The sequence below is a fragment of the Galleria mellonella genome, unplaced genomic scaffold (assembly GCF_026898425.1).
Source record: "Galleria mellonella isolate WM207_F2 unplaced genomic scaffold, CSIRO_AGI_GalMel_v1 utg83, whole genome shotgun sequence".
Lineage (NCBI taxonomy): Eukaryota > Metazoa > Arthropoda > Insecta > Lepidoptera > Pyralidae > Galleria > Galleria mellonella.
This window is the reverse complement of record NW_026442162.1, coordinates 4,439,626-4,455,170: the sequence shown is the minus strand read 5'-3', so window position 1 is coordinate 4,455,170 and position 15,545 is coordinate 4,439,626. Positions and strand designations below refer to the sequence as shown.

Sequence of the window (15,545 nt, the reverse complement as noted above, 5' to 3'; positions counted from 1 at the left end):
ACTGTGTTATGAGGCAACAAACATAAAAAATGCAGCCAAATTCAGAACTTTCTTTTTGAAGTCGGTTAAAAGTCGGTTCTATCGCTCAAATAACCTCTTGAATTAATTTCCGTCGTTTTTTAATCATTTTTCCGTCATAAGCATTGACTTCTTCATAATTATTTTCCAGGGGTGCCTGGTCTTTTAAAATAGGCATATTATTCACTCTCGAATATGGCAAAGCCTTTACGCATATTCTGAGGTGAATACCAGAGAATTCTGTAGTGGGCAGACCCCACACAGCCACTCTTTAAATACATCACATTAATTTTATTACAAACAAAGTCGTTCAACTGTCGGAACTGGCAACACAAAACGCATCGTACTATTTGCATATAGAGTCCATAAATTCAGTTGACAATGACATTAGTAAATACTAAGCTAGAACACACCCTGCATTCCTTAAGCGTTGACATCGAAACGACCTTGCTCTATCTATAGTTACATGTAATAATAACAAGAACTAGACAAGTTGAAGCAGATAACTAACAATTCAAAGTGGATTTAGATCGAGCGAGCGAATCGTACTTCCTAATCGAGCTGTGCATCGATCGAATAAAACTGATAAATCTTTGATCAAACTGCTAAAACGTCTGAGCAAATAACATCTCACTTACAGATTGAGGTCTTATTTACATATCTATAGAGGTTACTTAAAATTTAAATGTTCCTTGGTAAATGCATCATTCGAGAACAACTGTGCCAAATTGGGTATTTTTCTTAAATGCACGTAATAATCCGATTAAGAATTTTAGGGAAAGAAAATAAAAATAATTATGCAGTAGTTAATATAAATTTTATCGAAGTCCTATTTTTTTTATTAAGCACCATCAAATTGTGGACGTTATTTCGTTGTCATTGTAAACTCTATCGATGGCTAAATAATTATTAAAATCGGTTTAGAACTTGCGAAGAATAAAGAATTTCCTTCTATTAGAAACATCTAAAAACTAAAACAACTATTATTGAAGCAACATAACTACGATTGGCCGTATAGTCCCAGCATGAAATAGGCCATCCCTTCCTTTTATGTGGGTGTCGATTAAGGACGAGTGAAGGATGGGCCGCAGCGTCCCTCTCAAAACATCTCTAAAGCCTAACTACGGCTACCAATTCGCATGCTAAGCATGGCAATTTCTAGCAAAACTCCCCCAAAAGAGAGGCTTATGTCCAGCAGTTGACAGTTAAAGGCTGATGACGATAACCACGATTATTACTATACAATCGATTAATTCGATTATTTTCTCGCCTTTCACATTAATCAGCACAAGTATCTATCATAAACCCTCGATAATTAGATAAGTGCTAAGCAATAAACATCGGACAGCCCACCAGTCGACCGCACAATTAAATAATCGAATCTCATCGATATAGACGATTATCGATTGAGATTCATTCCCATTCGTTTCTCACGAAGTAAACGCGTTAAGTTGTTAAACGTTTGTTCTGCGCGTGTGACGAATTTTAAATACCGCTCAAGAATACATGGATAACATTATATTTTATCGATTTTATTTTACGTGGTAGGAGGTTATATTTTTCTGCATTTTGTACGTGAGAATATGTGGGCCAAATGTTTACACCACTCGGATGGTAATAGATTCTTGTTGAGCTATATCGAATCGATGAGTTTCGATTGTGATTCGATAATTTTAAAATGACATTTATATAGATAACCAGCTAATGTATATAGCCAAAGCGTAACAAAATTAGTTGCCGATCCTGTACAGGCAAATGCTGTGAATGACGACCATGCACTCGATGGTCTGTAAATAATCCAAGCAATTAATGAATTTTTATGACTTAGGATCTTTTTTGTCATTGACATTGCATATTACAGTCTCTGTAGAATTCATAATAAACAACATCCGAGACATAATCCAGATCACCTGCAGAAGTGCGTTTAATGAATAAATTTGAGCGAGAATCGAATTTGAAACTTAATTACTCAGAGCAAAGTGCCTGCCACTAAACCACGGAGGTCGTAATGGAAGTAACGTTGTTGTATAATCTATTTACTGTCTACAATAATGCAAATGATGATTTTAGTAATAATGTTGATAATTTAGTTCAATGTAAACCACATTGGACGTATATTTTATTGCATTTACAGCTGACGCTTTAATGAACCAACATAACGACTTTATGTGATAAAAGGCCTCACAAATATAGAAACGTAGCAAAAAGCTGAATAATCATAAGGGCTGTTATTTAAAGAAATATCAGCTCCGAACAAGTTGAACGCCCCGGTATAAAGTAAAAAATATGGAAATTAATGAAGTAATTAATAATCAGCACGCAATCCCCGAGCAACAAACACACATATACAGAAAAATATTGGAGTACGACATACAATTATCATATAGTGCAAATAAAAAAAAAATGTGCGATGCAAAGTCCACTCGTGGCCTACATTGGATACTCGATCTTACTATACTGCATTAAAGTTCTTTATTAATTAGTATTTACAAAAAAAAAAAATGTTAAAAAAGACAATAGTCGCCACTGTGAGAACCCAGCGACTATGCATTATGTTTTTTGACATGTGTAGCTAGATTATACGCGCACAGGATAATTTTAAAAGGCAGGAATGCGTTTTTGTTGCATATAGTGATGATAGTTCAGTTCGTGGAACGCTTGATTGTTCGAATTTCGAATCACAGACTAATGAAATTTATGTTTATTTAAAAAACACGTCATTCGTATTGTGGAGGGTAAGTAAAGTAGTCGTCCAGTAAACAAATATTCATTATAAATACTAGATAATAATAATGATCGCTATAAAATAAAACATTAAACATTATGACAGATTATTAATTATAATTAAAACACAGCAAATAAAAGTTGGGTATAATATATATTTTTTTTATATAAATAGATTCCGTTGTCCTCAGTACATTTCATTTTTAAAATTATATATATAAAAAGGGATACAAAGTTTTCGTTTCACGTATTAATATATACATAAATATACATTTTTTTTTAATTTATTATGATTATCCAGTCTATAAACCTTATTATTGATACATTATAGATTCTGGCCCTTATAGATATATTTCTTCATTACATTTATACATACTATGGGACAAGAAACTCCGGCCACGGATGTCGAAGTTACCGGAGTTTACAGCGGCATAGATAAGAACTGTTAAACAAAACAGCTTGGTATTGTCAAAACAAAACAGCTTCCAGACGTTTCCAAAACGGCCTTTTGGATATTTGCGGTTATTTATTTATCTGTTACGCAACAGCTTGGTACACATTTTATTAAATTTATTCAAACTCAGTCTGAAAAATTTGCCTAAAATAGTTTATAAGACCTATTACTAAAGTCAGTTTCATTACAATTTCGTGGAAAGGCAACTAAATGTTGAAATTTTCACAGAACCACTCTCTAAATCAAATTACTAACAAATCGAAATATTTAATCAAACAAATAAATGGTTATTGATTTATTTGTACTACTATTGGACATAAACAGACTTTTAATAGTCAGCACAATCATTCTTCTATTTACGTTTTCATTAAGTTTTACTAAAACAAAATATAACAATTATAAATTCCAGTTTGAATAAAAAATAACATTATGATAAGTTCCATTTTTTGCTTCAAAAACTAAAGTACTGATTTTATCAAAATAGATATTTTATTAAAATTTCTATGAGACTAATCTGTAAGAATATCATTTTAGATAAAAAACAAGAATTTTCCAAATCAGTTTATAATTTCTCGTTATTTTTGATGCCAGTTGAAAATAAAAAAAAAAAAATATTTTATAGAATTAGGTGTTATTTTGCGGAAGTAATAAATTTGATTTGTTTTGTTTAATTCCGCTACCGTTAGTATGCGTGCGACTAAGGTAGTCTATTCCCAAATATTAGCAGTTGCACGCATACTAATAGTAGCGGAATTAAACAAAATAAATGTTATCAATATAATAAGAAAAAAATACTCATTTGTAAATATGAAACTAGCATAGAATGGGCCACCCCTTCTTTTCCTGTGGTTGTCGTAAGAGGCGACTAAGAGAACTTAAAGATCTAGAGATGGGCAGCAGCGTCCCTCCTAAAATATCACCAAAACCTAACTACTAGCCAAATATCCCCCCCTCCCCTTATAGGGAAGACCTATGTTCGGCAGTAAATAGTTAATATAATAATAATAAAATTTGTAATGAGAAATACGTAATTATTTTGCTAGACACTTACTATCCCCATATGGGAGTACATTAGTAATTACTATGTGCAGTTTAAAAGCATTAAGAGAATAAAACAAAAACGAAAGTATCAGCACATCACAGGACCGATAAGCTGATCGTACCCTTGGTGTTGTTAACGATAATAGTCGATTACAGCTTCCTTAATAGCTAGTCGGGAACAAGTTTTATACATTTACCATAAAGATGGGATAAACATGCATCCTATGGTAGCGAAAATGGTTTTTATAAGCGTTTATTTTAAAATAATTAATCAATACTAAATTGGAACTAGGTTGTTTTGATATAAAATCACAAAATTGATTGTTTATAAAAAAGATATTGAGATATCGACCTTTAGCTCGACCTTTAGCATTAATTTTCGATATTAATAATATAGTCTAGTAATGGATTAGTTGTATTAAAAAAAAAAGTTGAAATAAAATAAAACATGTGATAATTATCATGTTCGTAAAATAACATGGCGTACGATACGAGGGACCAGAAAATATTAATTTACAGTATTGATCTAGACACACGGCACCATGTCCTTGGCTGGACACGCTGCGCTAGTTTTTATGTATAGGCATTGTCATATTTGTCTAATCAACTTACCTTTTCATATTTTTATCCAAAATACGTCAGAGTTTCAAGACGAAGGTCTTAAACCAGTGTGTGTTGTCAGTGATGACTTATGGAACCGAAATATTGACCTACACGTTTGCCTGTATACAAAAGCTTTAAATTACTCAGCGGGCTATGGCGAGGGCTACACTCGGAGTTTCTGCGTGATACAATCTAAAACACGGATATCTGCAAAAGAACCGAAGTGACCGACATATCCCAAAGAATAAGCAAACTGAAGTGGCAATGGGCTGGTCACATAGCTCGAAGAACCGACAACTGAAGGGCAAGAATGGTTCCTGAGTGGCGACTCCATGATTAAATATCGAATCTGGAACTTCATTTAGAGAAAACATCATATCACAGTGTTACAACCCTCATCAAATTAGTAATAACCGCTTCATTTAAATAAAATACATATTTGAACTACACTTAATACATACATAAAGTACTTTATATTGATTGGTATAATAATAATAGGACCACTAGCTTCTTCAGTTGGAGTAAATTGCACTGCTAAGTGGCAGTAAAAAATACGATTCATTATATGTATTAATTTATATCTCACGCAATACAGTATATTTATGCTTTTATAGTCGAGAAAAATATCATTATTGTGATTATTATTATTACATTTGATATTTTTATCCACTACTATATAAAGATGATTTTCAATGCAATCTCTCTTGTCCGGGTCTACTTTTGCATTCTTTCTTTTTTCTTTTTCATTCCCAAATTCCAATGGTAGATATTATTCCCTTTTTATTCATGACATTTTTATTCAAATGTTTATTTGTATTGGTCGGGACATTTTATATGCATTATACATATGAATTTGCACTATCACTTTGTTTATTTCTTATAAGGACAAGATCAAAAATAAAAGTGAGTAGCAAATATGCAGGTATATGAAGGCAAAACTAGTTAATTAATCGGTAAATTTCTAACATGTACACGGTATCAGGTTGCGAGAAATTAACTCCGTATCTCGCTCACTCGATTTCATCCTGATTACATTGCTTTTATTTTTAGACCCTGATAGACCCACTCTGGTGTAAATCTAATACGGCAAAACAATTTGCTAGATGTTAACATTCTTTTTAGATATATTTTCATCAGCCATTTTTATATTACATTATGTACCATAAATATATTGAATGAAAATCAATCTATAGAAAAAGTATATTATATCTAAAAAGAAATTGTACTAAAAATATCACCTAACTACGTATTTCATTTTATTCCCAATCTTTTGCTGTAAGTGTTGCTCCTTTTGATATTTGTAAATATGTATACTTTTTTACTTCATTATAATATAATATTTGTTGAAAATAAAGTTGTACTATTCTGAGCCAAGAATAATCTCTTATAAAATATTTAGCAGAAAGAAAAATCTGACATTTGTTTGACGTTTTCAAACGTTTCAGCGTTGCCGCCGAAAACTCTACGTGTAGCATTGTCAAATACTCAGAATTATATATTTTAGTGGTAAGCTATTTGTAATGTGAATTGGCACAGTAGTTAGCGAATGTATCAACAGATAATTGACACTTTGACAGATTTCTGTGCAGAAGAATTGTACTCTGTGATATTCTTGGAGTTGAAATCAATCTAATAATCATAAGTGACACTTTTCAATCGACTTCAAAAAGAGACAGGTTTTTAATTCGGTTGTAATTTCTATGTTTGTTATATCATATCTCCGTCAGTTCTAAACCGATTTGGAAAATTCTTTTTTTATCTGAAAGAATATAATACTTACAGGTTCTATATAAATTTTATTAAAATCGGTTTAGTAGTTTAGTTTTAAGATAAAAATAACTGGTTTTGTCACAAATTATGTCGGTTTTTTTGTAGATCCAATCATTAATTATACGCAATGAAGTGAATAATTGGATCAGTAAATTATATTTTAGTCTTTTCTATTATTATTTTTAGTAACCTGTCGTTTGCTGGGGGAAAGGGATTGTTAGTAATGTGATCTGACAGCCATATTGCTAATAATATATGCTCTTTTCGCTGGTTGATATCCGCGTGGTGCCCCCTAATAAATATCGTGATTAATTCCTAGTGAATTCGTCACGATGGGCTAATTGAGCTGACTTCATTCTCATCTATCATCACTCACTGGTATCCTACAATCGTATACTGATAGCGCAGGCTGTGTTAGCATGCCATTATCGTCCTGTAAAAAGTCGTCTGCACTGTGTTATAAGGTATATTGAGAGGCTTAAATATATTAAATTATACTGTAACATATTATTCTCCAGAAATCCATCGACAAAAACTTGGTGTTAAAAAAAGCAAATTGAAAAGTATAATTTATAAAGTACGCTAGATTAGATTCTAAATTTCAGCAAATTAAAAAATGCCTTTTTTAATAACTTTTTTCTATAAAAAGTGCTAAAAACTAAAACAATAGCTAGTATAGCCATTAAAAAAAAAAACTATTTATTTATAAAACATAAGTCGATAACAAACTTTATCTTTGAACAACACATACAGCAATATTTTGTGTAAGTACATATAACTATGTATTTTTAGGTTTTTGTCTAAAAATATTAATCTTTGTGAGAGTCTGGAATCTGAACTAGGTCGAAACCTGTACTACAGATTGTGATGGTTCCCCCCTTTTGTGCACCCCTATATAATCTAACCACTTATAATAACTACCCTCTAAACTAACCTACACATGGAAAACCTACAAAGCCTAAGAAAAGCCTACGAAGGCTTAACCTAATGAAAACTCATGAAAATCTAATGAAAACCTACCCTAAAGAATGGCCTAACACCCTCAATATAACCCCATACCTATATTGCCTTATACACCACAAACATCCTATGAATCATATAAATCCTTACAATAAACACTTAATATTGAACAGATCTTATAGTAGAACACTTGATCATTTGGCCAGATAAATAAATGTGTGATCGTCTAGTAATGTAGGACCCGTTGTGTGTGTAATAACCAAAAGGTTCTTTAATTGGTATATGATAGGAGTTAAATAATGAAGATGATTGATAAATCTTTAAGGATTAAGAATAATTAATGAATTATACTCATAATTCATGAAACTAGAAGGTTATGTTAATTTAATATTAAATTACAGAATAACTGCAATAATAAAAAAAAATGGGGGAGCGGTCGGGCCCCTCACACGCCCGGACCAGTGGAAGACTTTCCAACTATCTATAACTCTTCCTCCTAAAAGGTAGGGAAGATTATTACTATTTATTAATGCACTCTGATGGTAATAAGGGAAGAGTATTCTCAGTTCCAAACCAAACATAAGTACATTTACTTCAACATTACAGTGGCTCCACCAGCCCCACGATGCTTCCAGTATAAATTGGTGTTTGCCAAAGGCAAAAGGATCGGAACTGAAATCCCAGGATCACTCCGACACGAGAGCTTACTCATGGGCGATGACCCTTTCAGTCCTATATGGCGACATAGAGATCACCCACTAACAGTACGAAACTGTTTCCCAGCGTCACCCTGTTACGAGCTTACTCAATGGGGGTTTCCCTTCAGCTCCACAAGAGATCAGACCAAGAAGCGAGATCACCCAGACACCAGAACCTACTTTGATGGGACATAACCCTTCGGCCCTATAATGTGACATTAGAGATCACCTGTGAAGACAGTCCGATAGAGATGAAGATTTGTGTGATAGGGGATACCTTCCACACCCTGGAATTGGCCAAGCCATATAATGTTGATAATTGCTATATCATAACATAGCATTGTCAATTTAATATTATTTACTTAATACCAAGAATACTCAAGGTTAAAGTTAAATTTGTTGATTAGGCCGGAGCCTAAGAACGAGTAGTCCAACCCATAGGTCGAGAGCTACTAAAAGTAATGAGTGCTATTGAATGAACTATAAGTCCAGTCAATTATATATAATATTATTGTTGGTTAACCACATTGTGAATTAACCAATTATTTATTCAGAGAGATATATCTAAAGGAACTATAAGTCCTTTAAAAGACACTGATTAATCACAAGTTAACAACGTCTCGTGAAATAACCAGTTGGGTTTTCTATAAGTTTGAGGACACTAAGTCCAACAAGCTATTATTGTGTTGAGAGTAATAGAGATCTTTTGTAATATTTGTAGAGGTTTGATTAATCACATTGTGAAATAATCAGATTAAATAATTATGTAGCTTTATAGAGAGGACTATAAGTCCTAATTGGTTGTTGTCATAAGTACTGATAAATTACACATTAAAGTGCCAGGTCAATTATTATATATATAAGTATATAGGAAGGACAATAAGTCCTATTTGTGTATGTTGTAGTAGTAGAGGCAATATATTGAATAATTATAATGTGAAAGATATAGATTAAATATATATTTGTATAGAAAGGACAGTAAGTCCCATTTGTACCCACAATTATTGTAGCTGTACTATAGTCTTAGTAAACCTATTTACTAAGAGGATTTCTCAGATAAACAAGTGTTTTAGTGTTTAAATCATCATGATTAAATCCCTAAGAAATTAGGTCTTTAAATAATTATCATATCATTTAAGTGAAATTTCTCATATAAATAATTCCAATATTTCCCCTACAGTTATTATAAAATAACAGAAAATTATATAAATTTTCTATAGACTTAGATATAGAATCATAACGTGTATAATCTCCTTTTGTTTGACATCTGTCACATTAATGACGTATTGATGTATTGAATTGAATTTTGATTATCTATCACAACTGTCAACGTAACAAATACTAGCAAGTTTGTTTATTTGTATTTGTTTAATATAATTAAATATAAAATCATCATATATCAACCGTAATATATAACTAAATTATCAGTGACATAAATAATCATGGTTTACACCAGAAATAATTAATAGTATCCAGTAATGCTGCAGTTTTATATTCATATCAGTAGCCAAGCTTACTTTCAAATTCAAGAATGAACAGAAGATTAGAAGTTTAACATTCTTATTGCAATTGTACTTGCAATAATATATACATACAGTACTAATTATCAAGAACATTCCTCAAATACATGTGTGGTGAAGATTTCCCAATATGCTATCTATTTGATTTCTAACCTCTAATGTGAATTTATTAAAGAAGTGAATAATCAGTGTTAGTGTTTGCTTTATTAATATTTAAAGTAATTGTCCTAACTTGATATTAATAGGTTCATATCTCCTTGGATACAGCCCAACATATACAACTAACTCGATAATGAAATTTATAAAATACTAATATTATATTTTACTATTTGTATATCTCCATTCTATTCCCATAAATATTCAAAATATGTATATTAAATATAAATCCAATAAAGATTCACTAATTTTAACCCTGTCTGAACTTGTCTAGTCAATATAGCATGAACAAACAACACACATACAAACCTTATCGCCATGACAACTTCCTTTCTAAATATGAGTAAAATACATAGCTTCACAAGTGTCATACAGTACCAATTTTATACTGAACCTCATACCTGGTTAAGAGTAACTATAGTCAGAGAATCTTTTAGTACTTTTATTACCATTAGGAAATAAATCCACACCTATAATATCAGCATAATTAAATATTATTAGTAATCAGTAATACACACAGAATTGTTATTATCAGCTTGCTTACTACAACAAAATCAATATTAAAGTTTATAATAAATCAAGACAAAATATCTATTTAAACAATACAGGCTTGTTTACCATGAACACCCCACAGTCACATGAATTTATCTAGTAACACAATTAATAATGTATTAAAAGTATTACATTCACATAATATCACTTGCAACAGTTAAGCTGTCTCTTTGTACATCTGGTGTAAAACAAATCCCCACATGTAGTCATGGATAATCAAATATAGACTAAGAATCATTAATCTGGTCAGCCGAGTAATGGTATAAAAACACTTCACCATGAAGCATTAAGTATGAACAGATATTCCAAACCAACACTGTAATAGTGTAATAAATACAAATATTTCATCATCATCATCGTTTCAACCATCACCAACCCACGACTGAACACAGGCAATTTCCACCGACTGACACAAGGAACGGCCCCACAATACACATAAAACAGTCACTCCAAACAATGGAGGTAGCCCACACCGCACTTGCATTTACAGAGTCGTCACTCAATAACCTCTCTCTCTCTCATCAATGGTTGTTTCCCTAGCAATGAGACCAGACCATAGTCACTTTAGTCTATTATCCTCAATAAATAAATACTTTATAATAACTAGATATGAAACTAGTTAGTATTGTAATAGTTCAATAGTTGATTCAATAAGTATTTTCCAAAACTGGACAATTAGAACATTGAATCAAATTGATGAAGTTCTATCAAACGACCATATAATTGGATTTTTTATATGAGTAGAATAACGTAAGTACGTAAATTATATTGATGTAAACTTTGTTCAAATGTGATTGCATTTAACGATATACGCATTACCTAAAAGTATATGGACTCGACTAAATACGTATTTTAATAGCTGTTGGGAAAAATATTAAGTATAGACTTTGCCTGTGATCACAGTCAAAAATCTAACTACGTAGTAATAAATGGAACAAGCTCACCGGATTCTCCAGTCTTCTATTGATTAATTTCACACACTTAATCCATAGTGATACACTAAGATCTCAAACCCCTTCATCGAACCAGTCCCTCCTAGATCTATATCCTAGTTATTTTTTTTATTTTATTGCGCAGTTCCTTAAAACACGACTCCTGCGCCATTTTTTTTTTCTCCTTTTTCTTTATTGCGCAATTCCTAAAAACCGACTCCCGCGCGCCCGCCGATCTGCCGGCTCTCCTCTTTTTTTTTTTTTTTTTTCTCTCACCTAGTAACGTCACAGATTATGTCACCGAAGGGTAGATATTTCAATAATCGGATTTAGCCTATTATTCGAACTGAACTTTTCTTTAAATTCAATTTAATTATATGTTAACGTATTTTGGTATTTTCTATTAAATTGATTATCGAATTTATAAAACTTTAAAGGCTCTCATAAACCTTATTAAACTGTGTTATATGCATCCTTTTTACACCTGATGAGAAAAAGGTAAACTATAATTTGGTTAATATAAAATATAATATATTTTTGTTTAATTTATTTAATTTTCTTGTGACGTCCACTACACTCTGGAAACACATCAAAGGAGTTTCCCTTCTGTGTCAATATTTCATATATGGTAACGTCTTTTCTGTATACTATTGTGAAACTTGACTTTAAAGTTTGTTTATATTAAATAGCTCAGCTTTCGCAGCGGTCACCCATAGGAACCCCTGTTTCTTTTCTATGTACTTATGGTATTAAACCTATTGTACTATAGGCGAACCGTCACAAGATCTCCCTGCTCTCTCCAGTATCTTACATTAGGTACATTATACTTTTAATAGGATAGCAAAAACACTTTTATTTACAAAACAAAATCACTATTTCAAACTAAACCGCCTCTCTATTATATCCAAAAGGAATAATTTACAATATTAAAATAAGGCCAAGCTAAGAGCAAAATGAACTGACTTAATTCGTAGGTCAGCAAATGAAAGCAAGTTGGGTTCCATCGCAAAGCAATAAGCACTTGATTTATGATATAAACACTACTATTAAGTTTGCAATCTCACAGGTAACATGTTAATTTAAAGGGGATTAGCTTATGGTGTATTCATTGGGTTCGAAGCATCGCCGAAGGTGCGCGTATTAGACCATGATTGCTCTGTCATATTTCACGATTGCATTTGGGTGGGGCTTGAGGTTATTATTTATTAACCAGAAGCCTGAATACAATTTTTTAAATGGCAAAGTTTCCAAGAGGGCCTTTCATTATATTTTATTATTTGAAGCCTCCTATAGTAAGTTTATAATATGGTTGAATATCCGATCAGCTGAAGAATAGTAGGACCTATTGCTAGCAATATAAACTGTTAGGCCAATTTTCACCTGATCTCTCCTAGTCATCTTTATGGTTAATTCCTGGTGGATTTATTACGATCAGTTTATTAATCGGATTCCTTCTCATCTATTTCTTCACTGATAATCCGTATCATAAACCAATACGCAGCGAAGTTACTATACCATTTTTATCCATTTAAAAGAACACTGTGCGGTACTCAAATCCTCAATAAAAAAAAAAACATTCACAACCTTACTATACCGAAAATTCGAAAAAACGTAGCCGGATGTCTTTCAGTGTTTTCAAAAGAGAAAATAAAAGAAAGGACAAACATACATGAACACTTAAAACATAATCCTTTTCGAGTCGTGTAAAATATTCACATCAAGTGAAGGTAGTTGAGAAAATCCTAATTGTCTCACAATTAATGTGTTCGCCACGTTCTCTACACTCTCGGTAATTGATCCTAGATTCTCTGTAAGCGCTTAATAGTCCCGGCCTGTGTCGTTGGATTATACGTGTTGCTCTGTCTTGTAGACAGCTAAATGGAATTCACCGGAGTACATTGTTAAATTGAGATTATTATGAGAATCTACATTACACATTTCAAATGTAATGGAGCTATTTTACAATTTCACTAGTGCTTCGCAATGGGTAAATAAAGTTTTTGAAAATAATATTTAGCCTATGTGATTCGCTGATAATGTAGATATAGGTGAAAGAATTATTAAAATTGGCTGAGTACTTTTTCAGTTTATCCATTATAGTTAAACAAACAATCAAATCTTTCTTGTTCACAATATTAAAATAATATAGATCAGTACAGATGGAGATTTAAAAAGGTGTTTCATTAATTACTAAAAGAGGCGATAACATCAACTCTGAGCCCAAAACGACTCGTTTATCATTTGGTTTAAATTATTGTATAATAACTTTTACACGGAACTTTGTATACCATAGTATTTTTATATCTTATATATTGATTGTCAGATGAAATAAAACTAAGCCTTAACTTCAGTTGGAAGTATAAAAATATCAAAAAAATTTTGAGGAGTAACAAAAATTAAATTAGATGTACATATATTATTAAATTAGATTGTGTTGTATTTGTGCGGGTGTGTGTGTGTGTGTGTGTGTGTGTGTGTTTGTTTGTGTGTGTTTGTTTGTGTGTGTGCACGTGTGCGTTTGTGTGTGTACATATGTGTGTGTGTGTGTGTATATATATATATTCACATAATTATGGGTTGTTTTAGATACAGATATATTAAGGTAGGTTTCAATAATTACGCAGTCAGTCCAGCATGAAAATGACAATCTATAATTTCTTTCCGATAAAATATCACAAGGATCAGCCGCGTAGATCATAAATATGCATCTATTTGCATATTTCTATGCAGCTTCATGGTAAATTGGAATATTTATCTAGAACTTGTTAATCTGGTCTCGCGATCCTGGGATTGGGTTTCTATTTTTTCATCTCGAGTTAAAAAAAAATAACCATATTTGCACCTGCTCGTTATTATTACACGTATATTTACATCTTATCTCCTAAGATGTTAAAGTAAAATCTTGTATTTTTTGCTTTTAATTTTTATTAACGTTATAAATGTGAAAGTGAGTTTGTTTGTTTATTATTTCTTAGCACCTTAACGGCTTAATCATTAACTATGAAATTTGATATACGCATATGGGATGAAGAAGGGCTTCATCATCATCATTTCAGCCATTATCCGTCCACTGCTGGCCATAAACCTCCCCCATAGACTACCATAAAGAGCGGTCCTGAGCCACCTGCAACTACTGACTCCCTGCAATACATTTCAGGTCGTCACTCCATCTAGTGGGGGAGGGGGTCGTCCTACACTGCGTTTGACCGTACGCGGTAGCCACTCAAGAACCTTTCTTTCCCATGGGGGGGGGGGGGGGGATTTTGCCAGTGGTTGCCATGCTTGGACGGCGAATTAGCAATTGCAGTTTGGCTTTTGGTGATGTATTAAAACGGACGCTGCTGCCGATCCCTCGAAATACAAATAATAATACATAAGGCTACATTTTATATCCCGCATAATAACACAGCCCCAGTAACTAACAAATAATACGTACAGTTGATGAAAAAACAAACAAACATTTATTTTCAATCGTTAATTACATAAACTCCAATGTTATATCTCTAATAAAAATAACTTACATTTCCATAATTAACGCATCGTAATGCACCCATAAAATACTGGATGTAAAATAAATGCATAAAATTAACGTCGAATCGTCGCATTGAGTCGTTAATGAAACAAACAGTATCAGTACTAACGTGGGAAAAATGTGCATTGACCATACAAAATCAACAGTCAGCGCCATCTATAAGTATATATTATAAACTATAACTTGCTTAGTACAAGTTCGACTAGTTAAGATATTAATAGCAAGTAAGATGCTGATGTTGGATAGGGATAGAAAAATGTAAAAAGGAATTCAGTATTCACTTCGATATCTGCGCAGTGACAGTTTATAAATTTATAAAATAAGTGTGAATTGTGGTTATTATAATTACAAATATATTTATTTTAACGTTCTGGCTTCTATTCCTTTTATTGATATCCCTCGTAACAATTTTACTTAAATATTTTCTATGTACAGACATATGTATATCAAATTAACGAGTCAGTCAATCATATCATTGATGTTTGTATATTACTGAGTTTTGTATTTTACTTTGTATATTGCTGTATACACTCTGTATATTATTGTATATTACTGAGTTTTATATTACCTACTGAGTTTAAAAAA

The 15,545-nt window shown here is 32.1% G+C and overlaps 1 protein-coding gene across 4 annotated transcripts in view; it reads right to left on the bottom strand.

Moving 5' to 3' along the window:
• LOC113516693 (pseudouridylate synthase RPUSD2-like) overlaps nucleotides 1-15,545 on the bottom strand; it is a 555,256-nt gene that overhangs the window by 75,598 nt on the left and 464,113 nt on the right. The window lies entirely within an intron of this gene.